This window comes from Numida meleagris, chromosome Z, assembly GCF_002078875.1.
Source record: "Numida meleagris isolate 19003 breed g44 Domestic line chromosome Z, NumMel1.0, whole genome shotgun sequence".
NCBI lineage: Eukaryota > Metazoa > Chordata > Aves > Galliformes > Numididae > Numida > Numida meleagris.
Window position 1 is genome coordinate 27,400,887 of NC_034438.1, and position 12,754 is coordinate 27,413,640.

General features: G+C 38.9%; 1 protein-coding gene across 6 annotated transcripts in view; it reads right to left on the bottom strand.

Moving 5' to 3' along the window:
- The window catches only part of GLIS3 (GLIS family zinc finger 3), a 165,006-nt gene that overhangs the window by 33,534 nt on the left and 118,718 nt on the right, over positions 1–12,754 (bottom strand). The gene's annotated exons all lie outside the window — the stretch shown is intronic.

The window sequence follows — 12,754 nt, forward strand, 5'->3', positions numbered from 1 at the left end:
GATGAAATCTAACTGGTGCAGTCTGTTTCCTTCCCTGATCCGAATACAATATCTTTGTTTGCACCATGGACTCCAGTTATCAAACAGCTGTAAAAGACAGTTGACACTCTCCCTGACTCCTACACAAATCATATCCCAACACAAAAATCCTGGCAGTAATACCACACTTCCCTTTTGATCACTCAAATGAGCACCAGTACAATCATGCTGTGACTAAAACTTTGCCAATCTATTTGTGAAAACTATACCATTAAAAAATTATCTTGATGAATGATTAAACTAGTAACTGAAAATTTTGCCATGCTGAGCACAGAGATTTTCAGCGGACTGCAACGTAGACCAAATTTATGCCTGGCCAAGGCGCAAGTTAAGAACCAACAATTCATCTCACCACTAACTTTCCTGCATGAAATACTTGTTCTGAACAATTAATTTTCATCTTTAATAGCTCAGTTGCATGGATTTTTAGAAATCTGAGCCACTCCAATTATTATATGGGAATGGTTGACTTACTAATATAAAAAGTGACAATTTTTTTTCTAATACATAAATCACTATCAGTCAAAATTTACAATTTTTTTATTCCTGTGATAATCAACTGATGTTTATCACCTTTCAGAACACTGGATTGATATTCTACTTTGTACTAGCATTTTAGCTATGACTAAATAATTACCCAATATTAAGTGACACAAGCAGAAGCAATCAGAAGAGAGTAAGATTCTATGTTCTTCACTGTTCAATGTAATATTTGAGTCCAAGATCAGAGACAAGATGTCGGTTTGATGCATGATATACTTCTAAAGAAAATGACTTCTTAAAAGAAAGCATCATTTCTTTTATATTTCTCTAAACAATTTGTGTTTTATCTGAGATCTGCATGTTTTTGTATAACGTGATTCATTTCTTCAGCTTTATTCCTGTTCAGCAGGAATCTAATGCCATCAAGGAGAACATGTTCATGAACACACTTGGTTAGAAGAGAGGTAGTTTTGGATTTTTCAAACATGATTTATTTATTTCAACCACATGAGAGAGGACCTCAGTGATATCAAAGCCTGTCTTGGTACTCACATTAACTGCAGAAATTCTTCACTAAAGACTAGGCTCCTCCAGTCACTCAAATATGCCAGTTATGTCATCAAATCATGGTGTTTTAAATCTAATTTTGGGGAAAGTAGGCTTAATAAACTCTAAGAATTCTGTGTACAAAGTACAGTACTTCCACACGTAAGGGAGACATTGGTTACAAGATATTCATTCAATGCAGGTTAGATCTGTGTCTGCTTTGTTCAAAACAAAACAAAACAAAACAAAAGCCAAAAAAACCCCAACCCCTGAATACTGCTATCTGTAATTTAGAGGAATTGCTTTACATTAAGCTTCAAAGCTTTACAAATGTGGTTTTGCTTTCATTATACAGCTAAAGAGGAATCTTAGTTATTAACTGTCTCTGCTAAGTTTACTAAGCACAATCTGTCAAACAGAATAAGCAAGTAGCCTTTTACATACAGTTTTCTTTTCAATAAGTTGAGTTGGCAGTGGGAAGGAGGAGCATGAGCTGTCAACACTGAGAGACCCATTTTATCAATGTTTTTAAAAGAGTAGACAGAAGATTACATTTTCTTGCGCAGAGTCAAATTAGTCTTTTTAGCATGGTGACATTTACAGCATACAGACATGACCACTGAAAAAATATAAGTTCAAGATGAAGCTATGCTACATGAGAGTGTGTACACATATTAGAGATTTCCTTGCTAAATCATCTGTTTACTCATGAAGATCAGCATCAAGGTCCTGTACTTTCCTGCACAGAACTAATCTTTGTTGACAAAAGACAACACAAGCTCACACTTGCTAAGTGTCATGGTTCTTGCATCTGGAGGCTACAGACATCTTAGAGCAAAGAGGCACTGTAGAAAGATAGGATTCCTCAGTAACCTGTGTTTACAGTGAACCAGGTTGGTAGGATTTCTAGAGAGTTATAGCACTACTCTAATTTTCTACCACAGCTCTCAGATATGTATGCACAATATTCTTATCTGCTCCTGCATTCTGTTTCAATTAAATGTTAGGCCAGGAAAACAGAATGAAACTGAAATTAAACTACCCTATGTAGATAGTGCAGATGTTAAGTCCTATACGGGAAATAATTACTTTTACTCCCCTAGAAGTTCTACTACAAACACTGAGTTCGAATACAACTATAGCTTCCATCTTTGTAATCTACCTTAATTTGAGAAAACACACCACAAACATTTTTTTCAGTCTCTCACATTGAAAATCAAAAACACAGTCAACTTTGGGAAATTTTAAGTTAATAAGAAATTCAGATTTTGAAACAGTATTACAGGAGGAGAATACTCTTATGTTAAGATGGGTGACAATGAAATGAATTCTACCTTTGCTAGACTTAAAACAGTAAGCTTTTTTTGGACTGGTATAATTCTAATCTGTGAAATAGTTTGAGTTATATCCTCAATAAAATGATATGGAACACAAAAAACACCATCCTAAGGGAAAAAACTGCAGCTGGAATAGATTATAAAGGAAACTTCAAATTAAAAAAAAAACCTAGCAACCTTACTTGAAGCAAGCAAAGTGCAGTTTGAGTGAGTTGTATTGTAAGTGGTGATTTTCTGAGATAAGCAAAAAAGCAGGGTTGGTCAGAGCTCTGCTGAAAACTGGTTATTCTTTTGCCCTACATATTTTCACGTACTGACTTTTCACACAGAAGGCTGCTAAGTACACTTTTTGTTGTGGCATACACTGTCTTGGAGAAGCCCACATTTACACAGATATTGCTGCTTTTCTTTCTATAACAAAACCTGCCACAGTTTACCAAAAAATTGCCAAGAAAATCTGTAAACAGCACACCAGAAATTATTAATATATGCAAACAATGATTTTCATATTTCATGTTCCTTTTCAAACACTGCAGTAGCCCTTATTGTAACACTAGCTTTTGTTTTAAACATTAGATTTTGTTGATTTCTCCTCTAAAACTTAACACATGTACCAGTTGCTACAAGGAAACACTCATCTGTATGAAATAATACCTTGATCACACCACAAGACTAAAACAGAAAAAATATTAGTAAGAAATAATACCTTGATCACACCACAAGACTAAAACAGAAAAAATATTAGTAACCATCCAATTTTTTATACCTTCAGGTGTATGATTTTCACTCTTAAAAAGAATCCTTATGAACTTCTCTGTACAGTTCCATCCACTGCCAATGAGTTTTTGAGATGTCCATTTAATGTGTTTCCTTGCTAGATGATAATGTAGAGCACTGGTCGGATTGACAATGCCAAATTTCAGAATTTTTATAGCCTCCCACTTAATGTGGGGGACTGCTGTGTTTTTCATTTGTCTGTTTGTTTTGGGTGGTGGTTTTGTGTTGTTGTTGTTAAAGCCCTAATTCAGGTTACTGTGCAGCCTTACAAATAACTGTCAGCAGACAGGGCAGAGCTCTGAAGCATAAGGAAACGGGCAGATGTAGGCTCTCCTCACATCGGGATTGCCAATGAAGCTAGTATATAACCCATCTATTTGTTCAGGAGTAGTAGTATGGATCTCAGAATGGATCCTAATGCAAGCCAGCATTCAGGACCCACCGCCATTGGTGTAAAATTTGTATTTCAAGAACAGACATTCAGCCTGGGAGAAAGACAGTCAATGAGGATGCTCTTAAAGACTTGATGGATATTTGGGTTGCTGCTAGAGCAAATAACTATAATCTGAAGAACAACAAATGCTGCTGGTATACACTGATAGCCATTGTGTGTTTTGGTATGTCTATAAATTTATTGAGAGTGACAGTACTTCTTCCTTCTGGAGCAGCTTCCAACACACACTGCCAGAATTCACAGGACTACAGATTTGGGGCAGAAACCAGTTGCAGGGAAGCAACATGATGTTAGATAACATATGTTAACATCAGGCTGAACCAACAGCCTTGACATACGCAAGTTGACAGGTCCTGATAGGATGCACCCAAAGGTTCTGGGAGAGCTGACAGATGTGATTTCCAGGCCACTCTCTATAATCTTTACTTGATTGTGGCAACTGGGAGAAGTACTTGAGGATGGGAGGAAAGCAAATGTCACTCCAATCATCAAGAAGTACAAGGAGGACCAAGGGAACTACAGGCAAGTAGGCCTCACATCAGTCCCTGAAATGTGATGGAATAGCTAATCCTGGAAACCATTTCCAGGCATGTGAAAGAGAAGAAAGTCATCAGGATGACTGAGCAACCTGATAAGCTTCTGCAATGAAATAATCAGTCAACAGGCAGCAGAGGATATTGTCTTCCTGGACTTCAGCAAGACCTTTGACCCTTTGTCCCTTCTAAGACCCTCATAGAGAATCTCCTGATGAGAAAATAGTGAGGTGGATAAAAAACTGGATGAATGGCTGGACCCGGAAGGTAATAGTGGTGCAATGTACATTTGGAGGCCAATAATGAGTAGAGTACCCTCAAGGTCATTACTGAGTCCAAAGCTGTCTAACTTCATCATTAATGATTTGGATGACAAGTTAGAGTGCACCATCAATAGGTCTGCAAAGGACTCAAAACTGGGGGGAGCAGCTGACTCACCAGTGAGCTGTGCTGTTATTCATAGGGACCTCTGACAGGCTAGAGAGATGGGACAAAAATTTCATGATGTTCAACAAGGAAAAGTGCAAAGTTCTATACTTGTGAAGGAACCAGGCACCAACTACAGGTACAAGGACATGCCAGGGGTGACCCAGCTGGAAAGCAGCTCTGCAGAAAAGGAGCTAGGACCTTATGAGTGTGTGTAAATATCTGAATAGGCACAAACTAGAACACAGTATGTTCCATCTGAACATCAGAAAGTAATACTTTATGGCACAAGAGATGGACCATTGGCACAGGTTGCTCAGAAAGGTTGTGGAGTCTCCTTGGGGATCTTCAAAATCTGAAGGAACATGGTCAGGGGCACCCTACTCTATATGTCCCTCCTTCAGCAGAGGGGTTGGACCAGATGACCTACAGAGGTTCCTTCCAATCTTAACCATTCTGTGATTCTGTAACAACTATCATAGTCACAAGAGCACCATGAAGAACACTGGGTATTGTCAGCGTTTCCTGTTCCTAAGAGAGTAGAGCTCTCCAGAGATCATTGCCAAAGCATATCCACAGGACAGAATGTCCTTGCAAGGTATGACTTGCTTTTCCAACTGCAGCATCAGGGGAAACAGCCGCAGCCACAGTAAGTTCTCTACTGCCTTCAAGGTCTGTGTTTCACAGTGACCACACTCAAAAGAATTTGTCACTTGCAGTCTCCAAAGTTTTCCAATAAATTGTGTGGATAAATTTCTTAAACACCACTGCTCATTCCTAATCCCTTTTTTGCCAGCATCCCTTTCAGGAGAAACTGCTGCTCTCCATGGTGCCTGATTTATATTTCATTTTGAAAACAGGAAGTAAAGGGATTAAAGTTGAGGATTAAAACATTTACTATTTACTGCATTTTTTTTCTGCAGAATAGTTTCTTAGTTGCCACAGGCACTGCTCACTGAACCTTAGCCCCCGAAAGCACTTCTTTTTGAATTAATGACATCTTCTAAACTGCCTTCATGGAGAACAAATAAGGGAAAATATACTTATGTTTAACTGCTCTAAAAGCAAAAAAAAATAGATTTACTTCTCCTTCTCTCCATTCTCTCCCTTATACACTTTTAGCAGTGAAACTTGAACTTACAGATTGAAAAAGGGCAATTGAAATCTGAAAGACACAGAAGCTTACTGGACTCATATTATAGGACCTGGAGAGAAGCTTTTAGCTCTGCAGAAGGCAGGTGTTCATAGACAGAGCAGTTTCTCCAGATTAATATAGTCACAGAATGAATAATGTTGCGAGTAACTACCTTAGTGTTCTAACAGCCTGCTGAAAGATGTAATGTTCTAACTCTCCTTTCCTCATCAATTATTTAGAAAGAGGAAAAAAAAAAGATTTTATTTCCTGTAAGACTTACATTAAGCATTGTCTTTCTTGGTTTAGAAAAGAAAACAAGTTCAAATACTGAGAAATGAAAGGAAATTGAATGAAAGGAAATGTGTTGCAAAATGAAATAAAAATATTAGCAAAAGAGAACTACAAAACATTGGTTTTGTTTTCTATTTGTGTTTACCATTAAATTTAAATTCTGTCATAAAATGTTTATTCCAAGAACTTAAACTGGTAGCTTCAATGAAGTGTAGTAAAGTGCTGTAAATTCAACACATACTCACAATAAAAAAAGATGGCTTCTACTCTAAAACAATGCAAACAATGAACAATCATGAAGTATGCAGAGCTGTAATAATCAAGAACTCTGCACTATTTTGCTGGGAGACTGATGTATTTGCTAACTATACTATATGACCATATGGTGCAATCTCATGCGGTTCACCTGGGCCCACTGCTCAAGCCTGTCTACGTCCCTCTAGATTTCATATTCCCTTTTGTAAATATGGGTCTTGAACAGTGGCAGAAGAGCAACATCTGCAGGATCATTTCAAGCTGTGCAAGGTCACCTCTGTAAAGCATCCCCATTTTGGATTGCAGCACTAGTCAGACCACTCTGCAAGGCAATTCTGGCAACTGCTTTGTCCAGATGGTCCAGCCACTTATTTCCTTACTTCCAGTATGTTTCACAAGTAGTGTAGATTGCTCTACTCCGCTAGCCTCTAACATGGACCAAAGCTGGAGCGGATACAGCTGAGGTGTAATAGTCTGCCTCTTCATCCAAGCAGTACAGTGTATAATCTTTTTTCTTTATTGTAATTAGGAAAAGAAGTCTGAACTTTTCCAGCCATTGCTAGCTGATCTGTTTTTCAAAGAGTAACAAATGAAGAATGCAAGAAATCATGCATGAAAAGCAGCAGGACTAGAGAAATCCTGATTGCCTGTTCCCTTCTGCAGGGTAATAACACCTGAAAAGATTTTCTTTCAATCAGATGTCACAGGAGAAAATCTTGTAGAAAGCCTTCTTTTTTGGGAGAATGTTGTGACAGCTCACCAAAACAAGCTAGCATTACACAATTGACCAATTTGTACAAGAAAAGAAATATAATTTGTTAGAAATGAACCAAGCCTGAAGTGCAAGTCTGCACTGTGTAGATCTCTGTCTCCTGAGTCCTCTTTATTCCTTAGTGATGTGGTAGCTATACCACATCCAGCACAATGCATAAAATGTCTCCACTGAGGGCAGACAACTTTCACAAAGGTCCTTTGGTCTGTATTTCCCAAAGTTATACCTTTGTGCTATTTGCTTTCTGGCAAAATTCTATACTGGAAGAAGTCAGGAGAATATATACAAGAGGAATTGCTGTGTTAGACCAAGACTGTGAGAAAAACAAATAAATAATTAAGGAGAAAATCTGTGTAGTTATGACTGACATTGCATGCTTTAGCTGCACAGCTCCTCTGTACAGTACTGAAAAACTCAGCAGAGACCTAGGAGTATAACTTATCATACTAGAGATTTGCTGAAGTATTAAGCTATCTGGTCAGCTTAATCCATGCATTCTTTCCACAAGACCCACTGGAATGAGGTAAGATGATGCAGGTTAAGCTTTCACTATCTCATAGTTTGTGTAACGTTATCTGATCTGTAACTAATTTAAGCACACAAACACAGTATGGGCGCTGTTAAAACTGCCAAACACTCTAAGATTGATCAGCTGAAAGGTGACAGCATTTGGTACAAACTGCCTTCAGTTCAAGGTCCAGACTGAGAAGCCCAGACAGGTTTTACACTCACTTCAGCTGATCTTGTTTATCTGCACTGCTCAAATTATCTTTTCTTTTTTTTTTTTTCCACAAAGATGCAGCTGAACAGTTGTATCCTTATCTATTACCATTTCATTTAATTCAATTGAAACAATCTTTTAAATCTTTTTTTGGAACTATATGCTGGTTTAAAGAACTATTATACATGACAACTGTTGTTCACTGGTATAATTACAGATAAAACAAAAATTGTAACTAAAATAATAGAATTTGCGCTGTTCAGATGATAAGATAGATGTTCTCAAACTGATCTTGCTCTTGCCAAACAGCTGCAAGAAATCAAAGCAACCTTTTTGTCATTTTTTAAAACTGTCTTGTCTGTTTGAAAATGCAGTTATTTGAAGAGAATGACTTTAAGAAGGCATTAGACGGTCTCAAATGTTCATGATATGATATACATGAAGTCAGCAGAGGGTCCCTTCCTTCATTTGGGGCATGAGCTTCAGTATTTGAAAGGGAATTATATATTTAGTTTTAAAGCCTGAAGGTTATTTTTAAATAGCAATTTAGAAGCATATACTTCTTCCAGATCAAGCTTATGATCCACTCGGACTGCTTTAAGTTATGTACAGTGTTCACTGGTGGCTAGCATTTTAGAGGAAAGTCACAAAGTGCAAATTAGCTGCACAGAATAATCAAGCTTTAATTCAACAAAATATTTTAAGAGTAGGGACTGAGTATTATTGTGCATGGAGATTACTGAGGTGGATTGAGAACTGGCTGACAGGCAGAACTCAGAAGGTTGTGATCAGTAGCGCATAGTCTAGTTGAAGGTCTGTAACTAGTGGTGTTCCCCAGGGGTCGGTGCTGGGACCATTCTTGATCAACATCTTGATCAATGACCTGGAGGAAGTGAGAGAATGCACCCTAGCAAGTTTGCTGATCGTACAGAGCTGGGAGGAGTGGCTGACACACCAAAAGGCTGTGCTGCCATTCAGCAAGACTTGGACAGCTGGAGAGTTGGGTGGAGAGGAATCTGATGAGGGCAACAGTAGAGTCCTACACCTGGGGAGGAATAACTGCATGCATCAGTACAGGTTAGTAGATGACCTGCTGGAGAAGAGTTCTGTGGAGAAGGACCAGGTTTACCTGATGGACAACGGGTTGGCCATGAGCCAGCATTGTGCCCTTGCATCCAAGAAGGCCAAAGGTGTCCTGGGATGCCTTAGAAAAGGCATGGCCAGCAGGTCAAGGGAGATGATCCTCCCTCTCTACTCTGCCGTGGTGAGGCCACAGCTGGAGCCCTGTGTTCAGTTTCGGGCTCCTCAATTCAAGAAAGACAGGGATCTCCTAGAAGAAGTTCAGTGGAGGGCCACAAAGATGATCAGGAGCCTCAAGCATCTCCATTATGAGGAAAGGCTGAGAGAACAGTCTGTTCAGTCTGGGGAAGACTGAGAGAGGATCTTATCAATGCTTATAAATATCAAAAGGATGAGTGTCAAGTGGATGGGACCATAGTCTTTTCGGTGGTGCCGAGAGGACAAGGGGTAACAAGCCCAAACTGGAACAGATGGAAATTTCTTTCCTTTGAGACTGACAGAGTACTGGGACAAGCTGTCCAGAGAGGTTATGGAGTCACCTTCTCTAGAAATATTCAAAGCCAGACGGATTCCTTACCTGCTCAAACTACTTGGAACCTGCTTTAGCAAGGGGGTTGAACTTGATGATCTTGAAAGGTCCATTTCAACCTCTACTATTCCGTAATTCTGTGATTATACTTAGAATGGTCTGCCAGATATTTTAAGCATCTATTACCAGTATTTGCATATATGCTTGTGCTCATGATTATAAATAATTCTACAAATTACACACCTTTTTTTTAAAGTAGAGATGATGTCTCCTTTCACTTTACTGATGTCCTTTAGTAAGTGGAAGTTTATTGTACTATCTACTAAACTGCACATATTAAATGTATTTGTGCTGGAATCTTCTTGGGATATATGATTTCATCCCATCAACTGGTGAAACTCACTGTTGAATGTATTTGGTGGATGGCTAGAAATCACAGTTTGGGAAAAAAAGAGATACAGCAGCTGCCTTACAAGAGTTGCAGAAAAGGCATTTTTGCCTTGCATGGTAAGTCATAAACAAATATTGCTTAAAATAATTCAAAGATATATATTTATCTGTATCACACTGCATCATTTGGTCTGGTCTTAAGAGGTCAAGGAAAGGGTCAAAGCTTTGAAGACAGATTGAGAAAATCTGGGCTAAAAACTATGTAACTTGAGTTTAGTACAGCAAGCAGCTGTCTCTTTTGTTGTGAACATACTTTATCCTGCTATTTTAAGACTACATAACATCAAAGACACATTTGCACAGATTCTTGGAGAGCCAGCAACTTAAACCACCAAAATAATGTCACTTACTGTGTAGGGGGAGGTTATAAGGAGGATTAAAAGCAGTCAGGCACAATATATTAAATGAATCCATGACTAACGAGGTGTGACAGCAAAGGGTTTCCTTCTTTTAAGCAGAATAGATCCCAGGGTTGGAACTATTATTTCACTGTGCCTTTATCACCTTGGAATTTTATGGTTATTTTTGATGAATTCACATTTTTTAAAGACTTTTGTAACACTAAGCCAATTTTCACTTTTAATTAAAGTCATAAATAATCTTAATTCTGCCTTAAAAGGTTTATTGTTTATTACTTTTTTATTATTACCACCAGAAAATATTTTAAATGGCAAAGTATGATATGAGTTAGCAATTGTAAGTTCTCAAAGGTTCTCTCAAAGTAACTATGCTGCACCTTGTAAACATACATAGCAAACTTTATCCACACTTTAAGTATCTAGTTTGACTGATGCCATGTAGTTTATTCTTTGGGGTGGTTTTTTTGTTTGTTTTTTTTTGTAGGTTTGGCTTATTTGCCTTTCCATATATTAGCGTATCTCTGGTGACCAATGGCATAGATAAATCCTTATCAAAAAGGGCTGTAAAATAAGCAATTGTAAGGCTAAAATGTGACCACAGAGATTGAAGCAAGGAGTAGAAAGGTCCAGATTTAAGCTGTTTGGCACAAAGAGAGAATGGTAAGTGAACAAAAACACAGTGAATGAAACATTAAAAGGAAAATTCCACAAAGACTGACACCTTCAAAGACAAGAGATAGCATATTATTTTACTTTCAGTTAAAATAACAGTATAATGAGAAGGACTTGGGGATCCTGGTGGATGAAAAGCTTGACATGAACTAGTGGTGTACGCCTGCAGCCCAAAAGGTGTAAGGTATCCTGGGCTGTATCAGAAAAGGGGTGGCCAGCAAGGAGAGGGAGGTGATTTTCTCCCTCTATTCTGCCCTTGTGAGACCCTATCTGGAATATGTGTCCAGGTCTGGGGCCCTCAGCAAAAGAAGGATGTGGAGCTGTTGGAAGGGGTCCAGAGAGGGCCACAGAGATAAACAGAGGGCTGGCACACCTCTCATACACAGAAAGGATAAGAGAGCTGAACTTGTTCAGTCTGGAGAAGAAAAAGATCCAAAGAGACCTCACTGCGGCCCTCAAGTACTTAAAAAGAGCCTGTGAAAATTGTAAAGTCTTTTAAAATGGTCTGATAGGACAAAACAGTATGGTTTTAAACTAAAAGAAGGGAGATTTAGGGTGGTGAGGTGCTGGAAGAGGTTGCTCGGAGAAGCTGTGTATACTCCATCCGTGGAGTTGATCAAGGTCAGGCTGGATGAAGCAGCCTGAGCTGATGCGTGACAATCCTACCCAGTGAAGGGTGGTTGAAACTAGATGATCTTTTTGGTTTCTTCCAACTCAAGTCATTCTATGGTTCTATGATTATCTGTATTCAGGCCCATTATGACAGTTTTAGTTGACACATTTCACACAAATTTTTTACAATGCAGTCTTGCTTGTCATTTACCATACATGCCTGTAAAATTTGTAAAAGTCAGTGGCTGGGCAGCTGTGCTGCCCTCCTGGGAAAGGCAGGGCAGGGCTCACAAACCAGCTTCAGCAGTGGTCCTGCCTGTGGTCAGCACACACAGGAGCAAGTGCATGGTTACTCAATATCAAATTCAAGAGTGGACACTCCAAAGTTCAAAGGCATCTCTTTATTAATACTACAGGATAGTTCCTCACAAGCTGAAATTCAGTTCTCTGCTGCCATGTCTTGCTTTTTGGTCAGAAGAAACAATTGAATCAAAATTTACTACCCGGATTTGTATACTGCAGCATTTAAGACTGTCCCTTACTTTTCCTATGCTGTACAAAATAACACATTTTGCTACTCGCTATGAATAGCTGTACATTAAGTTTAAATTTTTAAAATGAGAACTCCTTTTATATAGAGTCTCAAAAATTTATCTATTCCTATACCAATGCACGCAAGTTACCCCGTTATCAGGATCACAGAATTATAGAATCATAGAATTACAGAATCATTAAGGTTGGAAAAGATCTCTAAGATGGGGGTCACTGTTACCCTCTTTGTGGTAAGGGTGACAAAGTACTGGAACAGGCTGCACAGAGAAGTTATGGAGTCTCCTTCTCTGGAGATACTCAAGACCCATCTGGACACCTACCTGTGTGACCTATTGTAGGGTACCTGCTTTAGCAGGGGGGTTAGACTTGATGATCATAGAATCATAGAATTGTAGAATGGCCTGGGTTGAAAAGGACCTCTAAGATCATTGAGTTTCAAACCCCTCGCTGAGTGCAGGGATGCCAACCACTAGACCAGGCTGCCCAGAGACACATCCAGCCTGGCCTTGAATGCTTCCAGGGATGGGGCATCCACAACTTCCTTGGACAACCTGTTTCAGAGCATCACCACCCTCTGAGTGAAAAACTTCCTCCTAATATTGAATCTAAATCTAACAGGTCTCAGTTTAAAAGCATTTCCTCTTACCCTATCACTATCCACCCTCGTAAACAATCATTACCCCTCCTGTTTATACGCTCCCTTCAAGTATTGGAAGGCCACAGTGAGGTCT